The sequence below is a fragment of the Lonchura striata genome, chromosome 9, assembly GCF_050655825.1.
Source record: "Lonchura striata isolate lonStrDom1 chromosome 9, ASM5065582v1, whole genome shotgun sequence".
NCBI lineage: Eukaryota > Metazoa > Chordata > Aves > Passeriformes > Estrildidae > Lonchura > Lonchura striata.
In genome coordinates, this window is record NC_140711.1 from 10,955,174 (window position 1) to 10,982,396 (window position 27,223).

At 40.4% G+C, this 27,223-nt stretch overlaps 1 long non-coding RNA gene across 2 annotated transcripts in view; it reads left to right on the forward strand.

The window, feature by feature from the left end:
* LOC146766634 (uncharacterized) overlaps positions 1 to 27,223 on the forward strand; it is a 113,365-nt gene that overhangs the window by 25,030 nt on the left and 61,112 nt on the right. The gene's annotated exons all lie outside the window — the stretch shown is intronic.

Here is a 27,223-nt window from a genome sequence, read left to right on the forward strand (position 1 = left end):
AGGTTGAGAAACAGCGATGCACTGTTGGTAATATTTTGACTTGTTACAGATCTTTCCCTAATAATCCTGGTTGATCATGTTGTGATATCAGTGACTTCTCACTTTATATTATTAGAATTACATGACTTAAGTTACTGTAGATATGCTGTAATCACATTTTTTCTTCCCTGGATAAGATTAAAATCTAACTTCAAGTCTTTAATGACAAACTCTGTTAATAATATATTTTCTATATCCTTTTTTTCTTCCTTTTTCTGGCATCTGACAGGAAATAGCTGTTCCACTTTTTAAAGTAATATTGTCCTCAAGTACTGGATTACTTTATAAAATCCAGTAAGAAAACTGCTTCACATTAATAGAAGACACCTTTATAGATATTAAGGATATCACTCTTGTTGAGACTAGCAACTGCTTAGTGTTTGTCAGAAGTAGGGCACTGGATCCTAGAAGAAATAAATAAGGAAGAACTGCCTTTATATTTAAAAGTAAATTCTTAAAAAGTAAAGACATCTTGAAGCAACTGGAGATAAAGCAAAAATCTTAAGGCTGTAATGCAGTAAAGACTTCAAGGCTGTGTATGTGCACCTGTGCACACTCAAATGCACGTGTGCATGTGTTCTGATTTATGTACAAATTCTCCTGAAGTCAGTGGAAGTTGTCACCATGAGGTAGTATCTTCAAGAAACTGTGTCATAGTACAAAAAAATCAGATTTTTTTAATGCTCCTGAAGAATTTAATTCTTTTTCTCTGGGATCACTCATTCGGGGATATTTCTTATATTTATTGGATTAGGCAGAGTAACAAAGATTCAGTATACAAGTGTCCTAGAACTATGGTATAGCCCACAAAAAACCCCACCAATTTTGACACAAAGAAATGACTGTAAAAACACTCCTATCACAGGGTACAATCCAGAATAAATTATCCATTTGTCTGTAGAATACCATCTCCTTTATTTAGAAGAATGTGTGTGGTGTAATTTTTCAGTGTAAAATAGGCTTTTTAGTGATTTGTTAGTATCTATGAATTTAAATGGACATTTTTAGAATTCTATTTTCCTAATAAAATCATAAGTATAGCCCAGAGGAGACTATTTGCTTGAACACAGATTATTGATTCTTCAAGTGTGAATGATGCACAGCAGAAAATGAAGTAAAAGTCACAGACCTTTCTGCTGTAGAGTAGTCATAGTTCATCTGGGTCTTCTACAATTCTAGTCTATCCAAAAATTAATAGATTAAATTTTTTCTGGGCATTGAATTTCTAGTTACATAGGATTTTTAGCCAAGGTGAGTTTGGCCCAAGGAGACAAAGACAAGCCCCATAGTTTTCCCACCCTAAAAAAAACCTACAGTAATGGCTATAAGTTGGCAAGCCTTCCCCTAGCAATATGTCTTTACCACTGGAATACAGCTGAAACTGGCTACTGTGTTTATCTAAAAAAATATCTATGAAACAATATTTAAGAAGGAAATTCTTCTTGACTTACCAGGGAAAATCCCCGAGATGCAAATATGAGAATGGTTTAATGTAGGGGATTGTGACTCCACAAGAACTAGAGAGGAGATAAAGGCAGGATCATTCAGCTTTTGCAATACCCTGCTCATCAAGGTGTTCTTTCAAATCACTTTACTCGTTTCTGCAGGTAGGATATTTGAGAGTCTTATGGTGCCGTGGAAGAATGGTGTTTGATCACTGCTCCCCCTTGTTACCTCTGCTCACTTGTGCAGCCACTGGCATGAACTGTCTTCTGATGAAATAAAAATCACACAAAAACCACCCCAAAATTTGAATCATTTTAATCCTGAATCTTGAGCTTAGACTCTCAAGAAAGCAACAAAATTGAGCTGCTTCAGGGGTTGCAGAACTAAAGTCTGGTGTACTACATTTGCCTTCTGTGTGAGTTGTCTGAGATGGAAAGATTTGAGAGGTGTTCTGCCACGTGGCTTTCACTGAGCACTGAGAGTTTTTCTCTGCCACCCATCTTCTTATTTTTACTGAATTCATAGAAACTTGATGTCTTTGGGCTGTCTCATGAAATTTTCCAGTAGGTACAAAGTTACTGGGGTAGACTGATATGCTTTATACACAAAGAAAAATTGCATAAAGTCCATTCCCCTAGGAAAGCATAATTAAAAACTGCAGTCCTAACAATCCCCCTAGAGCAAGGCCCAGGCTTGCTGAAGTCTAGTGGCAGTCTTATCACTTGATTTCAGTAGGATCCATGCTCGATTGCAGAACTTTATACCTAGTTGGAGCAGTTCTGTGCTTTGGAATTGATAGATGTGGAACACATTTAATAACATGATACAATCTGGCTCAATGCTAAATTGATTATGTGAAATCAGGGCTTTTCCTTTTCTTATGCCCACAAAGACAGTATTAAAGATGAGCAGTCAGACCCTGATTTTTTTACTGCTTCCTCACAATATGGACCACAATGCACAGCAGAAATAGGAACCTCTTGGAGTAAGGGGGACCTGTGTTTAGATGTACTTTGTGACTATTCAGAATGAGTTTTTCACATGTACAATGCTAAGTATTGCATATTGTGGTACTGGTACTGTGTCTGGGAAATTAAAAATATTGGAAGTAGGCTTGATTTAGGTACAAAGGAAAACACCCAGTGCAGTTTGAAACATTTGGGTGGTAAGAATGGGGGTCAAATGAAGATGTAGTGAAGGACCTTGGGCAGAGCTGCAGCTTTCAGGAAGAGTTGTGTGGAGCCCAGCAGGTTACTCTGCACAGGGAGCTGGCACCAGATGCTTGTAGACTGGCAAATAAGCCAGGAACCACTCATGATTCATCCTTTTGCATATACAGGTCTCAAGATTATATTTGCAGCTCTCCTCACTCCCTTTGCTCATAGCCAATTCAAGAGTAAAAGAAAGAACTTGCAACATAAAAGAGAAGTACAAAGCAACATGGTGATACATTATTTTAATTTCCCTAGAAATTATAGCCCTTCTTTATTCATACAAAAGGTAGGAACAAATAAAATTTACTATCTTTTGTTGTATTTGGAAAGGAAAAGTGTCTTCTCTTGAAATAGAATTGAAATAAGAAGCAAGAGCCCTTCTCTATTTCTGGAATTTGAATACTGAAGCAGTCTGAATTCAAGTTTTAATAAAGGGCTATTGATAGCTCACCTGACTTTCAGGCCATTTCCCTGTCTGAACTCTGAAAATCTGTTCTGTTTCTCAGCCATAAAAACATAAATAGTGATTCCTAGTCCTGCATTCACCTCAGCAAGAGTGGCTTCCCCCAAGACTGCACTGTGGCAAGCTTGCAGGGTCCCCTCATTCACTGGCTTTACACAGGAAATTGCAGAAGATATTCTATAGTTGATTTTAGTGAAAATAGAAGCAGTTCCTCCTGGATGTAGCTGCTGTCAGCAGACTTAGCTTCTGTAGAAATGATGGTGGTGCTTTACTTGAGTTATGAGTGCAAGAAATCCTGTGTACGCTTGGCCTGTGTGTCCCAAATGGAGAGAGAGAGAGCAGATGGCATACAGCTCAAGCATTAAGACACAGTGAACATTTACTGTGGCAAAGAAGAAGCCAACCATCAGAACTTGAAAAGCTCTTCCAGTTCTGAAAATCTCAAGGGTAGTTAGGACAGCATCTCATGGGAACTGCATATCTCATCTGACCAGAGGCCATGGTGAGGTGTTTGGGCTCAGGACGAGATTTGATGTGATGCACGTCCTCTCTGTAGCCTCACTCTGCTGCATAGTGGAGTGCAGGAAAGATTCTGACTGTTCTCCTTCCTTTCCCCTGCTGCCAAACCAGCACCCTCCAAGGCAGGATACATTGCTGCTTCCCGTGCAGCAGCAGCTCTGTGGCCATTCCTTCTGCTGCTGTGCAGAGCAGGGGCTCCACCACCTCCTGCCTGCACTGAGGGTGATGCAGTGCAAGGGCTGAGTCCTGCCCATCCCTCTGGCTTCCACACAGCTGCACTCCCTTGGAGACCTGGGATTGTGTTGTGTGAATAGGATGAAGCCCTAAATATGAACTCAAAAATGTACCCTAAATCAGAAATTTAAAGTATCAATTTTTAATGTGGGGATAGAATTTGGGAGGAATTACCCAGGGGTTTCCTCATGACTAAAGGACAATGTACATGTCATGGACTAAAGGACAATGTACATATCATGTACTAAAGGACAGAGGTGTTGTCTGTGAGAGGGCTGAACAGATAGGTGGAAAGCTCTCCTTCAGTTGAGCTCCTAATAAAAAAACCCAAAAAAACAGCCCTTTGAAAACCCTGAGGGTTCTTGTGTAACAATACAGTGTGATAATATTGCACATTATACTTACTGGGAAATCCCAGCAGTGGTGATAAGATGGCTGTTGAGTTTGTGCTTCACATGGCTGCCATTCCTGGGCTCTCTCTGCCTCTATCCCATCTGCATAGTTTCAGCCACCCTGTAACTCTCTTCCAGGTCAGACCTTATCTATGCATGGGGTGCTGGGCACCCTCAGTGAGTCCTCAGAGCCTGCCAGTTCCACTGTGGGTTTTTAACACTGTGCAGGCACCATGCACCCTGTTCATTTTTTGGCTTTGTCTATAGCCTGGGTGCAAAAATACAACTGTCACCTTATGTCTATGAGCTCTGCTTGTGTTTCCATCACAGCCTCTAGTTTTACAACACCTTTACCAGAGTCCTGTACTTTAACTCAGCCTTGAGTGAAGCTTTGGTCAGCCTTTTGCCTTTCTGCCCTAGCAATTCCCTGAAAACCTCTATACTGCAGGATATCTTCCTGTGGCGAGGTTGATTAAATGTCCCTGGCAAGAGCAGTCGGGTCTGGGAACGAAGCACAGACCCATGAAGAGACCCAGAGGGGTGCACGTGTCCTAGAGCACATGCATAAGCCTGATATGTTGATGTCTGTAGGGCTACTGATAATTAAGTAGAAAATGCATCTAGCAAAGGCAGCATCAACACACTGGAGATGCAGAAATATCGAGGCAGCTTAGCACAGCTTCTCCTCTACTAAGGAAAGGACTTGTGGCAGCAGAGCAGCTCGGGCCATAGGAACTCCACAGGGAACAGGCGTCCTGCAAAATGGATTAATGTCTGCTCTAAGGAGGGCTGCTTAGTGCACCCTGAGGTTCTAAATCACTTTGAAAACCAGTCTGATGTACACACCAGCTACTTTAATGTAAGCTAACCATGGTTAAAGTGGTACAACTACCCAGTGTAGACATGGCCTAAAGCAGTGCAATAAAATTCCCTTCTTTTCCAAGCCATTTGGGGTTGTGTTGGCAGGTAATATAATCTTGGATGTGGAAAAATTACTGTATTACCAATTGAAATTGGGAGGGAAAGTCAGTTAACAATATTGCTAGCACTCTTATTGCAGAATCAGCAATTACCATGCAATTCTCTCTGGTTCTGAAAAAAAATTAAAGTGAGAACACGCATCTTAAATCTTGGGAATATGTCACCCCTAAGAGCAAAGAATTTCTTATTGTTAGCATGTGAGATATTTTTGCATAATTTATTTTGCAATGGATTATTCAGACCTATTAAGTGAAGCCTGTGTCCCTTGTTTCTCACTATATACCTTATTTTTCAACATGTTTCCGTGCTAGGAATCTACATTTGGGAGAAATAACTTAATATACTTCACTATATATTTATAGGTTCATAAGAATTCTAAGTGGAAGTTTAATAACTTATTTCGTTTTATGGTATCAGTTTCATGATGCTTTCTGCAGGATTGTATTTTTAATTGCTTGTGCAGTCCCCTGATGGGTTGGATGTCAGGACTGCCTGTCATTATAATAAATCAATTAAATGATTGCTATTAATGATTATATAATGTACAGGGGAAAAGGCATTTCTCGTCCTGGGGCATGTATGTCTAGGGATGGGGAGGTTTCTGCTGTGGTAGCTGAAGACTCCCTCCTTTGCCAAGATGGTGTCAATATATTCTCCTCTACTCTATCTTCCAACAGTAAAAGGGAGTAGTAGGTTTTGGCAACATTACAGGGTGTATGGGATGTTTGCTCAGCTCCATAAGAACATGAAGATACTTGTGAATATCATAAAAAATAAGAATTTGGCCTAGGAAAAAATAATCCATTTCCTGCAAAAGTGTGATTTGCCATTGTGAGGCAAACATTGACTAGTTTTTTTTCTTATTTTCGCACTTCAAAGTTAAAATTAGGATACTATGGTTCATGTGAGTGTAACAACCACGTTCTGCCTGTATTATCTTCTATATTACCAGTAAACTGTATTTATAGGAGACTCCAATATTTATCTCTTCTTATTCATTACCTAGTTCAGTTATAACTGGAAGCCTACCCACCAACAAGCCCAGCAGAGTATCTGCTCTGAGGTGGTCCTTGAAACACAGATAGCTCATTGTATTTGAGCTTTCCATGCCAAAGAGGCTTGATGTCTCTATGGAAATGGAGCCAGAAAACAGCCTCTATTATTTTCATATGAAAAGTGTTGATATTGAGCTTCTAGCATCTAAATCCCACTATTTTTCCTTAGAGATGTGAAAGCCTGGCTCAGTGAACTCTCAACAAAGTAAGGGCTGTTTGGGTAATGCCACTGGTCATTTAAGTATAATTTTTCTTAATAGTGGGCTTTGCAGTAGACCAAGAAAAAAGGAGGAAAGGAGCAGAAGAGAAGCACAGTCACCTGAAAAAATGGTGTGTGCCAGCTGCCTGTCATTCCTGCAGAGTTAAAGGGTATGCTGGAGTGAAAAAGAAGGGCACACTTTGGTTTAGCTATACAGTGGGAAATGAGCATTTCTGTATTTGTGACCAATCTTATATCGGTCAGGGAAAACTTCACTGAGTAAACCTATGAAAAACATATTTCATTTAATTTTATATGAATATTCTACAAGAAATAGCTCTAAAATAAAGAAGAAACAACTGAGCTGATGGCTGCTTGCCAGCTACCCCACCTCTATTGATCCATCACTGCAAGACTTTGTGATCACATAAGCACATCTGCTATTAACATTTGTAACCTGAGGTGTTTTGTATTAAGTGGTTTCCATAATAACAAAACAGTAATTGAAGTGATTTCTTAGGAGTCTAGATTAAAAAGAGAACAACACTGATAATTATAGTATTTGAGGTTAATTACTTGGGGCTTGCTTCCTTTCAAATGGTGTACATTTTGTGTTCTCTATGTGCATAAAAGGTGCAGCTTGTGAACTTAACAAAGCTAAACTCCTTCCTTCTGATTTATATTTCCATTTCACTGTCAGACGTCATAGAAAAAAGTCTGCTAGATTAGAATAGAGCCAGAAGAGAATGACTGAAACAAATTAACAAGCAACCAAAAGCAAGAGGACAAAAATCCTGTCAGGTTCACAGAGCTGATTGAGAGTATGAATGAACCTTAATTCCTTGTATGCTTTTTGACTTTGCATTGACCTTGATGTTAGAATACATCCTGATTTACTAAAAACAGTAGAGTGTATACAATATGGGGAACATCTTCCTCTGCAAATGGTGTGCATTAGTTAAAGGGAGAGGTTGGGTCAAGCTGCCTTTGATCATTCCATCAGCTCTTTTGGATATTAGTGAATTTGGTTTTGATTTCTTCTAACAAGGATTCTTCCCAGTATGAATCCTGAGATAGGAGCATTCTGGTAGAAGTTGGAGGCAGCTGTTTGTGCTGCAGTGTAACATTAATTACAGCTGTGGGAGAAATAAGGTTAAGTGGAAAATATAAACCACGTAATAGATATGTTTCCTTTTGTACCCTGTGAGTTGTATGTAGTTTGCATTACAAAATTCAGTGGGTATATGTAGCTTTACTTGTGATCATGGCCTTAGCTCTGTTCTAAAGCTTAGCTCTGGTACAGCTTTCTCATACATTTAGTTGTGTTCCAATAAATTGAACAAGCAAGCTCATCAGGCAGTATTAATAGATTCTTCACTTGGAGTTCATTATCAGCATGGCATTGACTCTGACTCCTCAGGGCTCTCTTGTCTGTTTTTACATTCCCTTTTATATTTGCACATTCAAACTATCTAGATTTCATAACTCATTGATGTATTAATTCTGCAGGTTGCTTTTGAGCTCTTTGTAAGTAAGACTGTCCAGCAGGAAGAAGCAAAACTGAAGTCAGAGGCAGATTTCCATGTGAGACAATCCACGTGGAGATAACCTGCACTCCCCTGGGAGGCTGCAGCTTTCTGTTCACATCAGGTGTTCTCTGTGGCAAATGACATTCTATTCAGGAGAGGCATCCCTAGCCTTTTAACCAGTCAGAGAAACTTAAGCAGCCTTGCATCTGCAATGCCAGGGCATTGCAGGCAACAGGTAACAGCAGGCTGTATCCTGGTGCCTGGCCAGCTATGTCAAAAGGGAAATCACCAAACCCCAGTGATTTGTGTGCCTAGCCTGGCCCTCAAGCACTTATCTGTTACCCAGGGGAAGATTGAACTGGCTGGGCTGCAAAATCCTGGACCTGCTATGCTTACTAAAGAGCTTCACCCCAGGGGACTGTTGTGTCTAGCTAGGTGATATATGGGAGCATCAGGGTTTTACTGCCTGATGTATTCACAGGACCTGGAAAGGTTATGACTTGCAGACAATGAAATGATATGATCCTATTCTTAGTTTTATGTAGGTGATCAAATTTTAAAATAGGTACATTCAGGCAAGGGACTACAGCAACTAAATGCCTTCTTGCTTGACAAATGTGTGTGGCTGTGAAACAGAATCTCTGAATTTTGGTGATAAAGTGTGCTTTCAGTTCAGTTTTAATTCTTGCTTCTGACCAGCTATCTAACAGGAAAACTAAGCGTTTTTTCTAGTCATCTAAGGATATTCTGCTTGAAGTAAAGGTGAAAACTTCTTTTCTTTGGTTTACTGGGAGTTGTACATGAACAATTACTATTGCAAGTCCTCTTTGCTAATGAACAGCAAAAGGGCAGATTAAGCAATTTTCAGAGTTGTTGAGTTGAAATGGGAAGCAAAGAAGATGGCAATTTGTTTCCCTGCAGAATAAGAATTTGCATATGGAAGTGAAATGGACCAGAACCACTGAACCCATATCATCAGGATTTGACTGCTTCACAGCTGCAGGGATGGAGAGAACTGTGGGTGATCTAACACAGGCATGCATTAACAGTTCATCCCCTGAAGTCAATAGACTTTAACATAACTTTCAAGTCACTGCTGAAGAGATGGACTCTGGCCCTATGGGTTCTATACACCTCTAGAGGGGCTGGCTGAGTCCATTTTTGTATGGACTTTCATTTCATATAACCCTACTCCCTTCATTAGGACCCCACAAATGTAATTAAGCAAAAAGCTGGCACCGTGTCTCCTGAAGTTCAGTCTACGGACTCGAGTTTCTGGGTGGAGTGGCTAGGTACATGCTCTAGTTCCTTTTCCAAAAATTGCATCTAATTTATCATGAAAACAGAAGACTGCATTTTCCCACTGGTATTTATTATTTTCTGATTCTTTTATATAGGAATAAGAGTTTGTCTTGGTGTCACTCCTTAAAGAGTTTTCTTCCCCACACTGGTATGCACATTTTACATCTTTTAAAAATAACCAGATTTAATAGAACAACTGAAGGAGTTATTATTTTTATTTTATTTTTTACATTAAAATTACTATATTTGTTGATTTTTCAGAGTATTTCATACTCACTTAAGAGATGAAAATTAGATCACCTCAGTTCTAATAATGGTCAAATATATTTACCCTTCTGCAGGGTAACAAAATCTAACAAAACAATTCAGTTAAATATCTATCAGACTGTTGTCATTAGAGTGTTATTTTGAGTCATTCTCATCCACAAAAATGTGTTAATTCATAAGGCAGAAATACTGTTCCATAGCTTTGAATAAAAAAGCAAATACCTTTGCAAAGTTGTACCTGCCGTTTTCCCGACAAAGAGCGTGGGTGTTTAGTTTTGTTGGGGCTTTTTCACCCCTCTATTTCATGGGAAAAATAAGACAGAATGGGGCTTTGAAGGATCTGATTGTATCTGATTGCACTGAAGGATCTGCAGCACATCTGTGGTGTGCAGTTTCTCTGCGGAACAATTTTACTCACACCTTGCAAGGTGGTGTCATCCACTGGGCTTTTCTGGCTTGTTAATGGTAGAGAGCCTTTTCATTGCTGGAAGACACCAGAAATTTCAGCAGGGCTTGTACAGGCTGACTTCCTCTCAGCTTGCACATTAAGCCTATTTGCCTATGACTGGATTTCACATTTGAAAAACACAACCACAAAATTTCTGGTGACTGCTCCCTGCAGCTTCCCAGGGGTTTTGGGCACTGGCAGAAATCCAGTAATAGAGAAGGTTGTTCTGACTGGTTTAGAGAAGTGATACATTGCAGGACTCTCAGAATTGCATGTTTTGGCTGTATGAGAATAATTTTCCAGTTACATATTTCATTTTTGAAACATTTCCATTGTATTTACAGTCCCACAAAATCAAAAGTTTGGAGACAGAAATAAATGCTGCATTTTGTATTTTCAACTCTAAGCTGCGCACAGTCTGTATCTGTAGTCCTGGTTCAGTTACCTAGGAAACAGCTGTAGGATGGAATTTATTTATTCTGTTTGAATAAGTGTCTGTGATATATACATGAGGCTTATCCTGCTTGTACCTGTGGAAAATCGGTGAATTCTCTTATTATTATGAGGCTGATACCAAGCAATTATTGGCACTATTTAAATGGTTAACGAAATCTTCTGCAATTCCCAAAAGAGAGAGGTGAAAAAATTGTTCAAATATTTTATGAAGCATTTATGGTGTTGGGCCAGAGAGGGAAGCCCAAGGAGACCACAGCTGTCTGCAGCAAATGGGGACTGGAGTCCAACCCTTGCAGAGAAGAGAGCAGCACACACCTGGAGCACGGTGTGAACCAGGGCAGAGCTGCCCACAGCTCACCAGATCCAGAGGTACAGGGAGGATGATCCCCATCAGGCATGGGGTCAATCTCATCCAAATCACACATCAAGGTATCGAGCTTGTGAACTTGGTCAGTCCTGTCTCTAGGAGACCCAGTAAAACACCATCTCTTGCAGGAAAATATCAGGCAGAAGTCAATGTGTTCCCATAGAATGACTTTCACCTTTGTCTGAGCATCTCACCACCCCCTTCCATGCTTAGTGTGAAAAGCCTGTGTTTCCAGGGTATAGGACATTCTCTGATTCATTCTAGCTCCCAGCAGGAATCATTACTCTGGCTCCTTTCCTCTATCAGTTTCATTTATTGTTTTGACAAGAACACAGTGTGTTCCCAGAGTGGCTCTCCCAGTATGCCCCGGGAACGAGGGGAAGGAAGAGATCACCAGCCTGTTCCTTATGCTCACCCTTCCTTGCTTCCCAAAGCTCCCAGCCACGATACCCTGTACCCTTGGAGACCAGCCTCACACAGCAGTACTCGAGACAGTGCATGTCCAGTCTGACATATGCTGTGGGTTTCATGTTTTTTACTACCAGGAAAAGTTCAGTGACAGACAGCTTACATGCCAGGCTTCATACAGATTCTTTTAACACAGTCATTGAGGCCTTGTTGGTAGCCCAAAGAGGACTCTTCCAGACCCCAAGGGTGACTCTGTGTGTAGCAGAGATACCCATGTGTGGGCTTGGAATAAAGCCACTAATTGAGGTTTTTCACTTCTGTTTCCCACTGCAATTGCTGTACAAAGGCAGAGTATGTGTGCCTACTTCTAGTATCTGGTGTAGTAGTGGCTGCACTGGACACCAGCAATTTCTAAATCAGGGTAGTCTCAGTTTGCTTTGGCACTCTGAGTCCCTGGGGCTGAAGCTGCACCTCCCACTTGACAGCCTGGGCAGCCCTGCTGAGCCTGCACTCTGTAATCTGCTTCAGTGCTGGTCCTGTGCTGCAGGTCAGGCTTTTGGCTGCACTGCTTTAGCCAGAACACTGTCAAAAACATCTCATATTTCAGTAGAGATAGATGGCATGGGAATATTTGTGTGAATTGAAACGTTTTCAAAATAATTTAGCAATTTTAATAGTAGATCAGCCTTTGATTATTACCCACTCTAAACTCTCCCACAGGGTGCACCAGGTGCACACCTATTCTAAGATAAGTCCAGCTGTGTTTTAGATTGGTGACTTTTATCCCCATTTCATAAGCTGTGTTGTGATGCTGCTACTGCTTAAGTGCAAAGAAGGCTTCTTGCTCTGCTCTGATTTATGCACCATGTAGTTCTGGTTTTAATAGGATTAAGCAAGAGGGAAGTAAAGGCAGAGTGTGGCCATGCATTGTATTTACTGTGCATGTATCTTTATTGTAGTGTTTTAGTATTTCAGTCAAAGATCATAAAGTGCTTTACAAAGCTGGTAAAATCATGAGCCATATGTTATGGGTGGTAAAAGTGACTCCTGTTAAGAGAATTTTCCGGTGTCACACTGAGTCAAGAGCAGGAAGAGACTACAAGTTTTTTAAACTCCACAGTCCCTCCTTGAATTGGTATATTATTTATTATAATTAATACACTTTTCTTGATACTACATTAGCATAGAACAATCCAAACCACTCTCAGAAATTATTTTTAAAAGCAGAGGAAACTGTTAAACTCATGGTATGAGCATGCAGGAAATTAAAGCGTATAAGAGGTTTATGAATTTAACAGATGGCAATCTTAGCTCTTGGTACATATGATGCTTTGGGTTTTTGAGGACATTTATTTGAGAGGAATTCATTACACTGCTAGTGTGGAGAATTCTTAAGAAAATCTTGGTTTTGCCTCTAGATGGCTCACCTGGAGCTGCCATTGCAAAAATGTTATCCAGAAAGAAATTCCTACATTATACTCCCATGATATAATGGCTTGCTTTTCCAGCTGCAATGGAGAGTCAATCATATAAATATATTATATCTGTGTAAAAACATTCTGCTAAATTGTTTTGTCTTTTGTAAGAACAAGAATAACAGATGGATTAGGGACAAGGCAGATTTATGAGTAAAGTAACTTTCTATTAGTCATTATCATGAGTCACATCTAAAATATCTACAGGGAGGGCTGTCTTTCTGGCTACAATAAACATTTTCCAGGTGCAGTCATTGCTGTGGGGTAGGTGATGTGTTATGCAGCAATCACATAAGTTGTCTGTCTATTGTATTTCTGCCCCATGAATAGGAAATGGCATTTTTCTGGGGCAGTATGATACGGATCATCTTAGAACTCCAAAGTATATAAAATAATAATGGATAATCTGTGTTTATTCTAGCAATAACTAAAAAATATAAGTTAACTTGGGGAAGGAGCTAGTAAGTTTTACTTCTCCAACTAAACAACGTAGATCATAAAGACTTGTAAAATCCAGATTAAAGTACATATTTTATATTTTGTCAATAACAATTCACAAAGAAATGGAAAAGGATAGCTGGTGGCTGAGGTCACAGTGAAACCCACCCAGCTTTCCTGAGCAGAATTCAGAAAGGGCTCTTTGCACATTGAAGCTCACAGGTTTTGTGTGGTGAGAACTGCAGTGTTCAGGGGAGTCCTGTCCCAGCCTGCAGATACTGCAAATTGTATTTAGAGTGCTCAGGGGATAGAAACCACACACCCAACACAGAAGTTACTGTGTTGTGCTGGGGCTCCAGTCTACTTCTCTGGAGTCTCAAGCAAATTCCTCAATGTTTTTATTCTATATGCTGAGCATGTGTGGATTTTTTCCAAAGGTTTCTTTGGGGTGGAATAAAAATCAGCAGGAAACCACTTACATCACTCCGTTTTTCTGCCTGCAATGGTGTCTGGGTTTATCTTTCATCTGCTGCACAGGAGCAGCCCCTGGATTTCAGCGGTGCCGCGACCGCTCCCGCCGGTCTGTCCCACCTTTGCTGCGTGGGAGGAACTCCCCTGGACGTGGGTGTGTGTGTGGGTGTGTGGGTGTGTGTATGTGGATGTGTGTGTGTGTATTCCACACACCAGGCGAGTGCGCAGCCGGGCATCGCAGCCCCTGTGCTGCAGCCTGGCGAGGAGAGAGCTGCTCCACATCCTTCCTTGCATTTTAATCATCCTGAGAAAGTTGAAATCTCCCTTTTCTGAAATGGACAGTAACGAAAAGAAGAAGAAAAAAAAAAAGGTCAAGTAATGAAGTGAGGATTAAACTAATTAGATTTTTTTTCATTTTTTGTAATCGTACTATTTAGTCACACCACTGTCTGTGTGGTAGATTAAGAGTGTAATCTCAGATTGCAGAGATGAGACTGAGAGATTCACCAGGCACTTTTTGTGAATAACTGGGACATGCAAGGATCATGACACATGGCCAGATTTAGAGTGAACAGGACTGAAATATCTTGCAAAGTCTCCTGCCTCTCTGGAGCATGATTTTTGGGGTAAATCTTCCTAATATATAGTCACAACTGGGAAAGAACATGAGAACAATATTCCTCACTGAAACCTTGCTCCATCTCAGACAAATTGCTTACTTATTGTGCGCTAGCAATAAATAAATCAGCTCAAATGTTACATCTTGAAAAGGTGTTAAAAATAGGCTGAACAGCTATTATGTACTTTGATAAATGTGTTGTTAGAAACAGCACAAGCTTCTCAGGGCAGTGTACATGTGTGTTCCTGTGCCGTGTCTCCTGGTCACAAGCCTTTTTCCACATATGCAGAAATCTCACTGCCTTTCCTCGGATCCTGGACAGCCAAGCTCCTTTGCTCCTTGGAATTCACCTCAAAAAACCTAACTGTCTTCTCTGACTCCACAAAAGGAGTTTGCCCCCCTGCTCACATGTCACTGCCCAGTTTATAATATGAGAGATGTTAAGATTTTTCTGCCTCCCAAATGAGATGCTGAGAAACACCACACAAAAGTGATTCTGCTCTTGTGGATTTTTTTCTTGTGGGAACTCCACTGAGATGTGAACTGCAGAACCTACTTTTGTGGTCTTTTCTGTGTGCCCAGTTCTGTAAATTACAGTAAGGCTTAGGTATGCTCCAGCTGGAAGGACAACATGTTTAGGAGAGGCCATTATTAGAAGAAATTCTACCTCTTCACCCATTTCCCCAGCACACATCAAGCCTGAAATCAACCCAACCCTACTTCTCTGTGAAGAATTTGTCACAATTCAGCACAATGGGTAAACCCAGCTCAAGAAAAGCCCAGAGCTACATTAACACAGAAACCAAATATGTGCTGCTGGGTGGCTGTGTGGAAAGGAGGGTCCCTTTAGGTCAAGGGCAAGGGCAACAGCTGAGCAGAGATGTGGCTGCCTGCACTGTCACTCTTGTGCCTTTTGTATGTACATAAAACTTTGGTTTCCAGGGGTTTTCAGGCACAAAAGTCCCCCTGACACCCAAACAAATAATCAGAAATAAAAAACTCATGGAGCTGTTGATAATAAAGCCAGAGAATGGCCATTCATAGAAATATGCACTACATCACTGCTCCTGACTGTGTGGTGATTCATCACCATTTCCCTTCTCTCGCCTTTTATTCTTTCGATTATTTTTGCTCAGGGATCCCTTAAACTCTTCCCAGCTAATTGTAGATATGTTTTTGTTTGAAATGCTAGATCTTGGAAAAAGCTCCTTTCAATAGGAGTATTTCCTATAAGTAGGTCACTGCTGTAAAAGGGTTAGACGTGCAGCCTTTTCTTACAAGATGCTTTGCTTTCTAAAGCCCTTAATGCAGCTTTACAAAAAAAGAAAGGAAGGGGAAAAAAAAGATACCCATTTGTTGACCTTTGTCTGGTGCTGGGTAAAGTGTCTTTCTGACCAGTACAAGAGAGACACTAAACCAGTGATGTACAGAACTATATTTATACTCTGAATAAATAGACTAAAAATATCCCTTCAAACAGGGTAAGCTATAATTTTAAATTGTAGCACTTCTAAAGAGCTTTCACTGATATCAGACACTCCCAGGCTCCAAGCAGAACAGCCCTGCAGTTTAATCAAATAACTGTGAAACCATTGCCACAAAATTGTAACCAAAATGTTTGTGTAATGTTATGTAGCTACGGAAACAAACTTGGGCTTCTAGAATTACCTTCTTAACTGGTTCATAGCAATGGGCCTCTTGCAGAGTTTTGATAGAGTTATCTGTAAGGCTGGGAGATTTCTCCCCTTGCCCCAAAGACAAGTAAACCCTATGTTCAAGAAAGGGCAGGTGTGAAGTGATGTTGGGGCTGGGACTAGTAAATCAAAGGTTCTTTTATGCATGCAAATACATATAAACAACATATAAATGTTGTTTATAATGGTATTTATCAATTATTTTATTATATAACCTTTCTTTTCAAACCCGCTTCATTTCAATTTTAGCTAGCTGGGGTGCAGATAAACATACAATCTTTTGGTCACTATATGTTTTGCATCTCAGAAAGCATGACATTGAAGTTACTGGAGTTCTTTTTATTTTTTTCATTTTTTTTTAATATGAATTAGACTTATTTACAGAGGCTTTTTTGTGTTCTTCCCTACTAAGCTCCATTTAGGGTTTGTCAGGAACTTCTGGTATCTAGGAGTGCTTGAGGATCAGGAGGTTCCTCCACCCTTTTCCTTCTCCTCCACCCCCTCAAATTTTTGGTGACAAAACACCAAAACTATTTGTGCAGACTGCACTGTCTTGCTTTACAGTCTCCCTAAAACAGGAAAGTTTAGTGCAGATTTTTCATTTTCTCAATAGAAAAAAGAATATTAGAAGGAATATTAGTTTTCTGCTGGGGATTACACAGGGCTATATTTTGGATGAAAACCACTTTTTATGTACCAATAAGTAGTTTCCAAAAGCTAACTATTCTACCATTCCATCATGCTGGAGATGAGCTTCAATAGTATTCTGCCATTTCTTTCTCTTTTCTTAATTTGACATAAAATGTCATTAGTATCTATTAAAATCTTTCTGTATGGATGGGGAAGGTAGGAAAAAAATCATGCATATTGGAGAGAGGATAATTTTGCATGGTGTCTATAAAAGAATATGTGTTTGGAATGAAGAATATGCAAGTTCTAGAGTTCTGGCCATGTAGGTTCTCCCACGGGCAGATGGGGAAGGGCAGCACAGTCCCAGCTCTGCCTGGCCAGCTTCCAGGGCTTGTGGTGGCTCACAGTTGGAGACTTGCAGTGATCAGGAACTGTCACTCAGCTTCCAAGAGAGGGAACAAGCATGGGTAACTCCTTCTGGTCACAGCCCAAGCTATAAAATACAAACACTCAGGCTTATTTTCAGTCTTCTTTATTGTTCATCCTTTGGAGGCTGTATTTCTGTTACCTGCAAAAAGTATGGATGCAGCTGGTTGAGCTCTACAACCAAATCCCCTGTGACAAAACCTTGCAATCCATCTGCTGTTAACAGAGACAACAACATGCAGCATTGTTTCCAGAGACAATTTGTTAGGTAAATGAGATACCTGAGGGTCATCAGGCTCCACTCTTCACTCCGGTTCTCAGAGGATCATATCCATGTCATCCCTTCTGCTGTAGCCTTAAGCAAGTGGCAAAGAAAAAGTGCTTGGTTATACTTCCTATCTCTAGAAAGCAGGACATGGAATCTTTCTGTTTCTCTCCCAGCAATACAAATATTAAACATCACAGCCTCTGGAAAGCAGGGCATAGCTGGGGAGCTCCAGGAGAAGAAAGTTTCTACAGGAGTTCTGCAAATGGGAAGGCAGAAGAAACCCTTAGCAGAGCATCACAAAGGGATCGAACCAGCTCCTGTCTGCAGCCCTAACAGCAGCACTCTGAACTCAGTGGTGGGTACTGGGCACATCCTGCAGTCCTTGTCCCTCTCCACCTGCCAATCCTGCAAAGGAAGGCAGAATAAATGAATCCAACCCAGGAGATCTGGCAAGCCTGGGTACAGAGGCTCCTGGTGTTATTCAATGCCAGGCACTGGCTGCCCTCCTAGCCAGGCCAGAGACCTGTCAGGAAGGTGCATGACCTGGGACAGCTTTGCCACTTGTCCACTGCCAGCTGAGAAGGAGCCATGGAATGAAAGCTGAAAGCAAACATCAAGGCAGCTGCTGTAAAGCCTGAGATAGCAACTACTCAGCAAGGTTTAAATCTCTGTATTCTCCTTTCTAAACCCATCTTTCTCATTTCTGCCAGCGAGGGTCAGCCATAGTTTATATTTCAATCTGGAAGAAACCAAACATTTGTCCTTCTCAGCTGGAGAAGCTGCAGATGCACATTGCTCTGGACCAGATGTCAGAGCTCTCAATGCAGTGCTGATACAAAAGTCCAGCAGTGCTGATGGAGGCCCATCAGTTTCAGCTTGTTCTCAATGTGAATGTGCTCCAAGTATAAATGTTTGTCTCCTTCACTTCAGATGTGGAAATCCAACAACTGAGGCATGATCCAGAAGAAGTGTGTGAGGAATGAATTGTGTTTATGGCCTCTTCAAACTCATATTGATCAGTCATGAAATTAAAGCCCCTAAAATATGTGTAAGCCTCCCAACTGCATATGGTAAACTTCAAGATTTAGATATTAACATGACTTTTTTGCAAAGCTGAAGTTAAGCATTAATGCCAAACCAAACCACTCAGTTTCTGAATCAGGTTCCCAAAAAGTATGTAGTGGGGTTTTTCTTTTTTTCTTTTCCTTTTTTTTTTTCTCTTTTGCAGAAAGATTTCAGAAGTGGCTGTCTTGTGATTATGGAGTTTAAAATTCAGATTTTCAAGCTTTCTCTGCAGACAGAACCAGAAGCTTTTCTTTTCAAATGTCTAATCTGTAATTCTCATAAAAACCAGGATTTTAGACATTGAAGAGAACATGAAATACTGTCAGGTTTGTGATAACATCACAAGAGCTGCCAATGCTACTTAAGCCTGTATTTAGTTAGCTTTCCTATGAACACAAATTATGGGATATTCCTAAGGTGTTTCTGAAAGTAGAACTGTGCCAAGAGATTGCTGTGCCATATACAGTGGTAACATTCAGAATGGTTACTAATTTCAAAATCTGTTGTTAGTCCTAAATAAAGTATTTAGGACTTGGTATTTTTGAAGATTTAAACACTTAAATTGCCGCTGATTTTAGACACAATTTTGATGATTGGTGATTTTAAAAACCATTCTCAAATCAACTTTTTTATAACAAGAGCATCAGATATCTGGACCAGTCAAAAGGTCTCTCTAGCCTCGTCTTTCTGTCTATTTCTGACAGTGGTCAACAACCACACTAAGAGCAAGGCAGGCACACTTCAGTCTCCAGAAACAGACCAGGAACTTTATGAGCCACAGCAACACTGATTAGTTTTATAGCCCACGGTGGATTATTCTCATACTGGGATCCTTGGGAACTTCACCTATGTTCTATTGCACATTGTGTGAAGAACTTGCTTTGTTGTTCTGAGCAGGCAAAGATGTGATCTATCTCTATCACAGAAGGCATGTCAAGGTTCATGGATTCCTCTAACTCTCCTGGAGCATTATAATGAGGATTATTTAGGCAGATACTAATTTTTCACACAGGGGTTGGAGTCCCTTTGGACCAGCTGTCTTCAGCTTTAGGCCTTCTTCTCTTGACAGCTTTCACTTAAGTCAAAGACAAGCTGGAATCATCTGGCATCATGGCTGGGGGTAGACTGGGACACTCAGATGAAACACTGATCATCCTTCAAGGTCAGGGATGCTATCTGCAGTAGCCATGGCTCCTTGGTGTCAGAAATCCATGTTTTGCTTACTCTTGGCAGGAAAAAGCACAGTTAATCCTACTGATTAAAAGTAAGACATCTTACAGTGGAAACATCATTAACAGGCTACGAGCCCAGTGCTGCTGTGACCTCCTACAACCCCAGCCCTGTGCAAGTTTCAGCCAGTTCAGGTGGACTTGCTTTAAAAGTGAGTAGAGACTGTAAGGGCAATACAGCAACTGTTGTAAGGTTTCAAAATAATTTTTTCAATGACTGAAGAGACTAATTTCTGAGTTTGAGCTCAGGATTTCATAGTGCCTGTGAATGTAAGGGAAGGGTTTGAGTATTTAACAGATCCCTGGTAGCATTTACAGAAAGTAAGGGTTTGTAATGCAGACAGACCATACCATCTAACATAATCACTTTGGGCCAATTGATCATGCTGTTCTCAGCATTTCTTTATCATTTGTTCCTAGAAGCTGGATTTATTTTAAGTGGAGGTAAGAGAAATTGTTGTTTGCAATGAAAGCTTGATTACTTAGTACAAGAAACCAGGATTGTCATGGATTTGCATGACAAATATGCAAATTTTAAGCTTCTCTTTTGTTCTTCTGCAATAGGATTGTTGCTTCTTTTTCTAAGGTTGTTGAAACTACCAAGTTACCTAAGTTATCACCCTCCCTTTACCTCTGCAACATTGTGTTTCCATCTGCCACACTGTGATTATATCTTTCGGAAGACTTGAATGAAGAAAAATCTTCCAAATTACTCTACTTGTAGATACATTTCTGCTCTAAGGTTTAGGAAACATCCTGTAGCTACTCTCTCAGGCTGATATATTTTTAGTATAATATGCTGTTTTCAGCAGCCACCGCTACCAGGCAGTGCACCAGGCAGCAAAATGTAATTACTCAGTCTGTGAATCCTGCATAGGAGGCAGACACTGTGAAGAAACTGGCATTTCTTTTACTGCACAGGATCTGAGTCCCAAGTGTGAGCAGAAAATGTCACCAAAGAATTTGTGTCTTCTGTCTCACTTATCAACACAGGTTACATGAGATTATTTGAATTCTTTTGTCCATTTATGTACTGATGCTATCTCCTTTGGAGTGAAATGTTAATCTTGGTTATGATTCTTAGCTTCAAATTACAGAGGGTTACCTTCTTAAAATCTGGAAAACACACTGAATATTTGTTTATATGGTTGTTGATTCCTCAAGTAAACCTACACTAGAGAGCAGCCCTGTGGGTCAGAGTCAGTGATTCAGCTCAAGAGACTGGAGTCTGGAAGCCCCCTTGTTCTCTTCTGGATGAGCTACAACACCATGTAGTATTACACATCAGCTGTGAGGACTTGTAGTAAACCTGGAGTTCATAGTTTATTAAAGACTGCCAAAGAAAATGCCTAAAGTGCTGTTTATTTGCCATAAATTATTTCAAGCACTATTACCAGTGATGTAGTATTAATGTTCCATGAGATATTTTTATATTAATATTATATTTATTTCAGTTGCTTGAATAGAAGCAATGCTTCTCAAAAATTCTAGAACACTTACAAATGTAGTTTTTATCTAAGGAATCTATTTAATTGATTAAATTGTTTGATATAAATATATTTAAGTATGACTTAGATGTCTGTAAATGTCTGACAAAGTAAAGCTGGCTGCTGAAATTAGATTTTTTGATGTAACAGCCTCCAACAATTTTTTTACAGCACTTATTCCTCCTCATCAGGCCTCTGTGAAAATGACACAAAATACATGTGGAGAAATTCCCAGTTCTAGTGATTTCATTTAAAAAAAAAAAAAAAAGTATAAAACATCAGAAGAAGAATGTTTTATTAATTAGAAACAAAATGGAATTTTCCATTCCTGCAATTTTCAGCAAAATATAAGATAGCAAATGGTATCATTCTTAGGAAAAAAAAAAAAAAAAAGAAAAGTTGATGCATATTAACCACTTTTTTTCTTTCAATATTGACATCTGCCTTAGGCACAGATGCTCTAAACACTTACTGTGATTTCAACTTCAAGCATAAAGCCAGTCACAAAATCTCTCTAATGGGATTATTCTCATGCTTACAGTTAGGAATACATATAGGTTTCCAGGCTCATGTGTCTCCTGAAAAAGAGAATTCCAGGCCTTCAATCAAGACTATATTTCCTCTTGTATGGCTGAGGCAATTAGTGCTAGATGGCTGTTCTGGGGAAAATGTCTATACAGTTATTTCCAACATCATTCAAATTGTAGGTCTTATTTTGCTTCTTTTCTGGTCCTTCATGAATATTACCATATGGTAAGTGTTGCACATGAATGTTGGTTATAAAATGGCATGGCCATAAAAATTAGCTTTGTTTATCTGTAGCTGTGTGCTGCACAAAATGCACATACATCTCATTAGTGCCTAAGGAATCAGTAACTTAGGCACTGTCCAAAAGCAATCCTAAATGCTGTTTTTCTGCTTGTGCCAGTCAGGTAGTTAATAGCATGAGAGCTGTAAAACAGCACAAAATATCATTTTCCAGTGAGAAATACTTAAGAAGTCTCTTGGATATTACTGCTTTGAGCTACTCATGAGAATGTGTGAACACACGGAGAGATAAAGAAGAGAGAAGTGAAAAGGGAGGCTTTAGTTCTCACTTGAGAAGCAGCACTCAGTTTGGGAGTAGCTCTATATTGGCATTTCAGTCTAGAGACCCCAAAGCCCAGGTGTAAGACCCACCTGCTGCCATCATGCAGGATGAGGTTCTTAGCTGAATATTTCAGCAGTTTCTGAGTTTCTACATAGGATATAGTGTCTCCCAAAACAATTTCTGTTTCAGAAAGGCAAAAAACAGAGATAGCTAGAAGCTGATGTTTTACATTAATTTGCAAGAACTGGAAAATTATGGGTTGACAGTGATAGAAAAAGAGGACAGCAATGTGGTCTAAAGAATATTTTTCTTTGTCCGTCACAGCTGATTTTAAGAAATCACCATCAAAAAAGTGAAAGCTGAAGTTGCCACTGAAATTTAGTGAGAGCACTGTCCTGTAAACCTGAAAGGCAGTGTAACACAAACTTTCCCCAGTTTCTTCCTGCTGGCTGTGAAGGCAGCTCCCTGCCTGGCATCCTGCATCCCAATCCCTCTGGAGTTGCCTGAGCTCCCACACTCACTCTGGGGATCCCAGCAGTCAGGGATGGGGTCTGCTCCCTGTGGGGAGGAAGGAACCTGAAGGGCTCTTTGGTGATGGTTCCTGTATATTTTGATGAGACTTTTATTTTCTTCTTTACTTTTTCATTATATGGCTGTTTTAAACTAATTGGAAAATGTGTTCCCTTGGAAAAAATTCTACAGGCTTGAGTTTTCATTGTATTCTAGCAAAAATAGAAGAAATTTCTTATCTCTTACCAATCTGAAGTATTCAGAGATCTTAGATATTTTACTTTGAGCCATACAATATCAGTGATAGGTCCTATTTGTCAGGTCATTGATTAAATATATAAGAATAGTAGCTGGATCAATTTCTGCCATATATCACATAACAGTTGGGGCTTGATCATGCATAACTAACTTTCTCTGAGAAAAAAAAAACTTCTTTAAGAACTACAACTGGACAAACTCCATTGTTTTAGAATTTGGATGAGTGCATGTATATTATTATAATGGATTGATCCATGTCTGGATGCCAGACACCCACCAAAGCCACTTTATTGCTGCCCTTCTCACCTGGACAGGGGAGAGAAAATACAAAAAAGTTCATGAGTTAAAGACTGGAAGAGATCACTCACCAAATACCATCAAGGGCAAAACAGACCAAAACTGGGGATTTTAACTGAATTTATTACTAACAAAACCAGTGCAGGATAATGAGTAGTAAAATAGATCTTAAAACCACCTTCCCAAGCTCTGCCTCCTCCCCCAGTGGCACAGGGAGACGGAATGGGGGGTTATGGTCTGTTCATTGCCTTTTGCTCCTGCTGCTGCTCAGGAAGAGTCCCTGCTCCTGCCTGGGATCCCTCCCACAGGAGATATTTCTCCATTAACTGTCCCAGTATGGGTCCATCCTATGGGCAACAGTTCTCCACAAACTACTCCAGTGAGCATCACTCCTCCACAGGGTCCAGTCCTTCAGGTACATCCTAGTCCAGCCTAGGTACCCCCCAGGAATTCCTACCAGGAAACTTGCTCCAGTGTGAGCCCTCTCTCCATGGCTCTGCAGGTCCCTGCCAGCTTGCACGAGCCTCTGATGGTTTCACAGCTCAGTCATGCCCCTGCTCCAGCATGGCCTCCTCCAGGACCTGGATCTCTGTACCCCTGTGCCCTCCATGGGCTGCAGGGGCACAGCTGCCTCACCAAGGGCTGCACCTCAGGCTGCAGGGGAATTTCAGCTCCAGAGGCTGGAACAGCTCCTGCCCCTCCTTCTGCACTGACCTTGAGGTCTGCGGAGTTGTTTCTCTCACATATTGCACTCTGCTCTTCTCTGCCCACAATTACATCTAACCTGTTATCACAGAGGTGCTGCCAACCCTCCTGACTGGCCTGGCCTTGGCCAGGGGCAGGTCCATCCTGGAGCTGGCTACCACTGGCTCTGCTGGACATGGGGGAAGCTTCCAGCAGCTTCTCACAGAAGCTGCCCCTGTAGCCCCCCACTGCAAAAACCTGGCCATGCAATCCCAGTACGATTGTATTTTTCACTGAACTTGACACAGTGTATATAGAGAAATATTTCATGGTCTGTGGTAGGAATGGTCAGTTTAAGAAAGAGAACCTCAGACTGATTGGGTATTTCACTATCCTCTTCATGAAGGTTTCTGTTTAAGCACTACATTTTTTTCCTTTCATATTTTTTCTGAATGCTTCTCCAAATCCAAAGTTTCATTACTCTGATATATAAGGTTTTCCACCTGAAGAAGGTTTTTCCTCTTCCAGTCTGCATTTTATTTGGTTGTTTTTTACTGAGACCTACACAATGACTTAATCAATACAAAGTACCCTCTAGGCAATGAAAGACCACAAGAAAGTGCAGCATCATTAAACTGAATTACAGACAAGCACTTAAGGAGACAAATACGTATTTTGTTACTATAAAGCCTTGCTTTTTTATAGCTATGATGATTGAAAATAGTTACGAGCGTGCATGGCACGGTGGTGGCAGAGGGGAAGGCTGAGTGAAGCACTCTTGCTGAATGGCAGCAAACTCTCAGTCATGCTGCTTATTGAAAAATGGTTGGGAGCTGAAAACCAGAGCCCTCCTGCTGGTATGTCTGGAGAGCCAGTGAGGCAGAGCCAGCTCACAGGGCTCTCCTGACAAGCAGCTCCAGCCTGGGACCAGGGAGGGAGGAGGCGCTCAAACACTGAGCAAGAAATGCAGCTCTCCTTTGGTGTGAAAATGTCAGGGTAAATTCACAGGTGAGGAAATGAAACGTTGGTCACAAAGGAGTAGTGCACAGGTCCCCAGGGACACCTTACAGACAGATAAGTAACCTCTGCCTTAAATACACAGGTGCCTCCTTCTGTTTGCTCTATTTATTGCTAAAGATTTCTCACTTAGGTATTGAATATTAATAGCTATGATGATTTCTACTGAAGTAATTTAGAAAAGTCGTCAACCCTTCTGTAAAAAGTTGCTTGTCTGATTTCCAACATCCTCCTAATCAAGTTTTTTCTTTCCTGTTACTTAAAAAAAAAAAAAAATAAAATAAAAGAGAGAAATCATACAATTCATCCAAAACTCCCTTGACAAACCATGCATGTATCACCCTGCCTCACCCCTCTGGCTTTCTGCCAGGACTGTATATGAACGCTTTCCTTATAAAATTGAGGAGCAAATCTAAAATCCCTATTTCAGCTGATGTAGACTTTGGCACATCTACCTATGTGGGAGACTAGCCTTCTTCTTAGGATAGGATCACATATTTATCTTAATTGCTTGTAGCTGGCATAATTATTTAGAACAACAAAATACTGAGTAACTTTCAGAATAATCTTAAAGCACATAGCTTTTCTGTGAACTAGAACCTTCTTTTGTCTTTAAGGTTGCATAGTTGAAGGAGAAAGATGTTTTCATAAACAAGAAAAGTCACCTAACAACAAAAAATGTTCATTCTAATCCTCTTTCCTCTGCAAAAAATATGTGGGCAATGGCTTATACCTGTGCTGAGCACACAGTTGAATTCATACTTGAATACCTAATTGTAAAAGGATGAGGGATGTGTCAGTTTTGCTAACTGCTCATAAACAACTCCATCCTGTTTGTGTGGAGAGAGCAGTCCCATGTTAGGACTGTGTATCTGGATCACTTGTGAATTTATGCAATTTATTCAGATCCTTAACAGGAATTGAATAGCTAGGTAAGATTTTTGGGTGGGTTTTAAAAAACTGTTTAGTATTGGCTTAACTTTGCTTTATTTGACAGAAATTCAAGAATTCATTATTGACATACAGGAGACCAAATTAGGCTGGTGATGAATGCTTTGGCAAACACCTTTTCTTGGTTGTCACACATGTTTAAATTGTCATCTAAAACCAACCACTAGCCTAAAGTGTGTTGAAAGCTGTGGCTATGCACATGGGGTTGGACCCTACTCCTCTATTGATTAAACTGCATCATGATTAGCTACAATTTTTTTTTTTCAGCAATTAATGGTCTTACATCACACTTCCAGTTCCTTTCATGCTCTGTTTCTGGTGAGGCAGTAATCACTGGTGTGGTATCTGGGGAAACCTGCAAAAGCATAGATTTATTGGGGGAGAAGTGGAACTAAACAGGGGTTTATTCCCTCATTAGCACGGGCTTTATAACTATTCCTGGGAAAAACCCTCTAAACATTGATCTACTCCCAGTCTAGAGCTAGAGCTAGTCGGGGAGAGTCAAGGAGATGTCTTAGTTGCAGAAGACTTACAGCTTCCAAAAAGCTCTGCCTGCAGAGCTGCTTGTGCTCTGGCTCTTGCAGGCCCAGTCTAAATTGTTACAAAGCTGTGGTCTTATTTGAATGCTTGTTCACATGCAGAGTCATAAACTTTAGAAGACATAAATGCATTTTTTTATTATAAAGAACTTGATATAAAAAATGGTAGCTGCTGTACTGCTGATATTTAACCAACAGGGAGGAGAAGCATCTGTGTTGGTCTCCCATGACACAAGAGGTGGCCCATAAAACAAACTGTTAAGATACAATCCTTGCTGTGAAGATGTTTGAGTGCTCTCTTACTAGGGAGTGCAGCACAAGAAGGACTGAAATGCACTTTGCATTTAAATGCAGCCACAATTGTCATTACCTATCAGCCTCACAATTTATAGCATCTGTCTTTTTTCAGATAAAATTGTAAAAGTGAGCCAGTTTAACAATATGATCTGAAGCATCTACAATGTATTAGAGCTGTCAACATTGCTAAATATCAGAATTAGAATGAAATAACTTAGTTTCCTTAAATTAGGAAGACAGAGAGGCCCCAAGAGGATTCTGCTATTAAAAAAAATCTTTCTTTATATCTGAACTTTGATTTTCTATTCTGTTTCTGCCACTTTGAAATGGGTGAGGCATGGTGAGAAAGGGGATAGGACAGGTCCCATTCAAGTAGGCACTCTGCTGGTCAATGGAAACTGGAATTTGTGTCAAGGTCATGGGAAAGGTCAATGACCTAATTTGTTTTCCTGTTTGCAG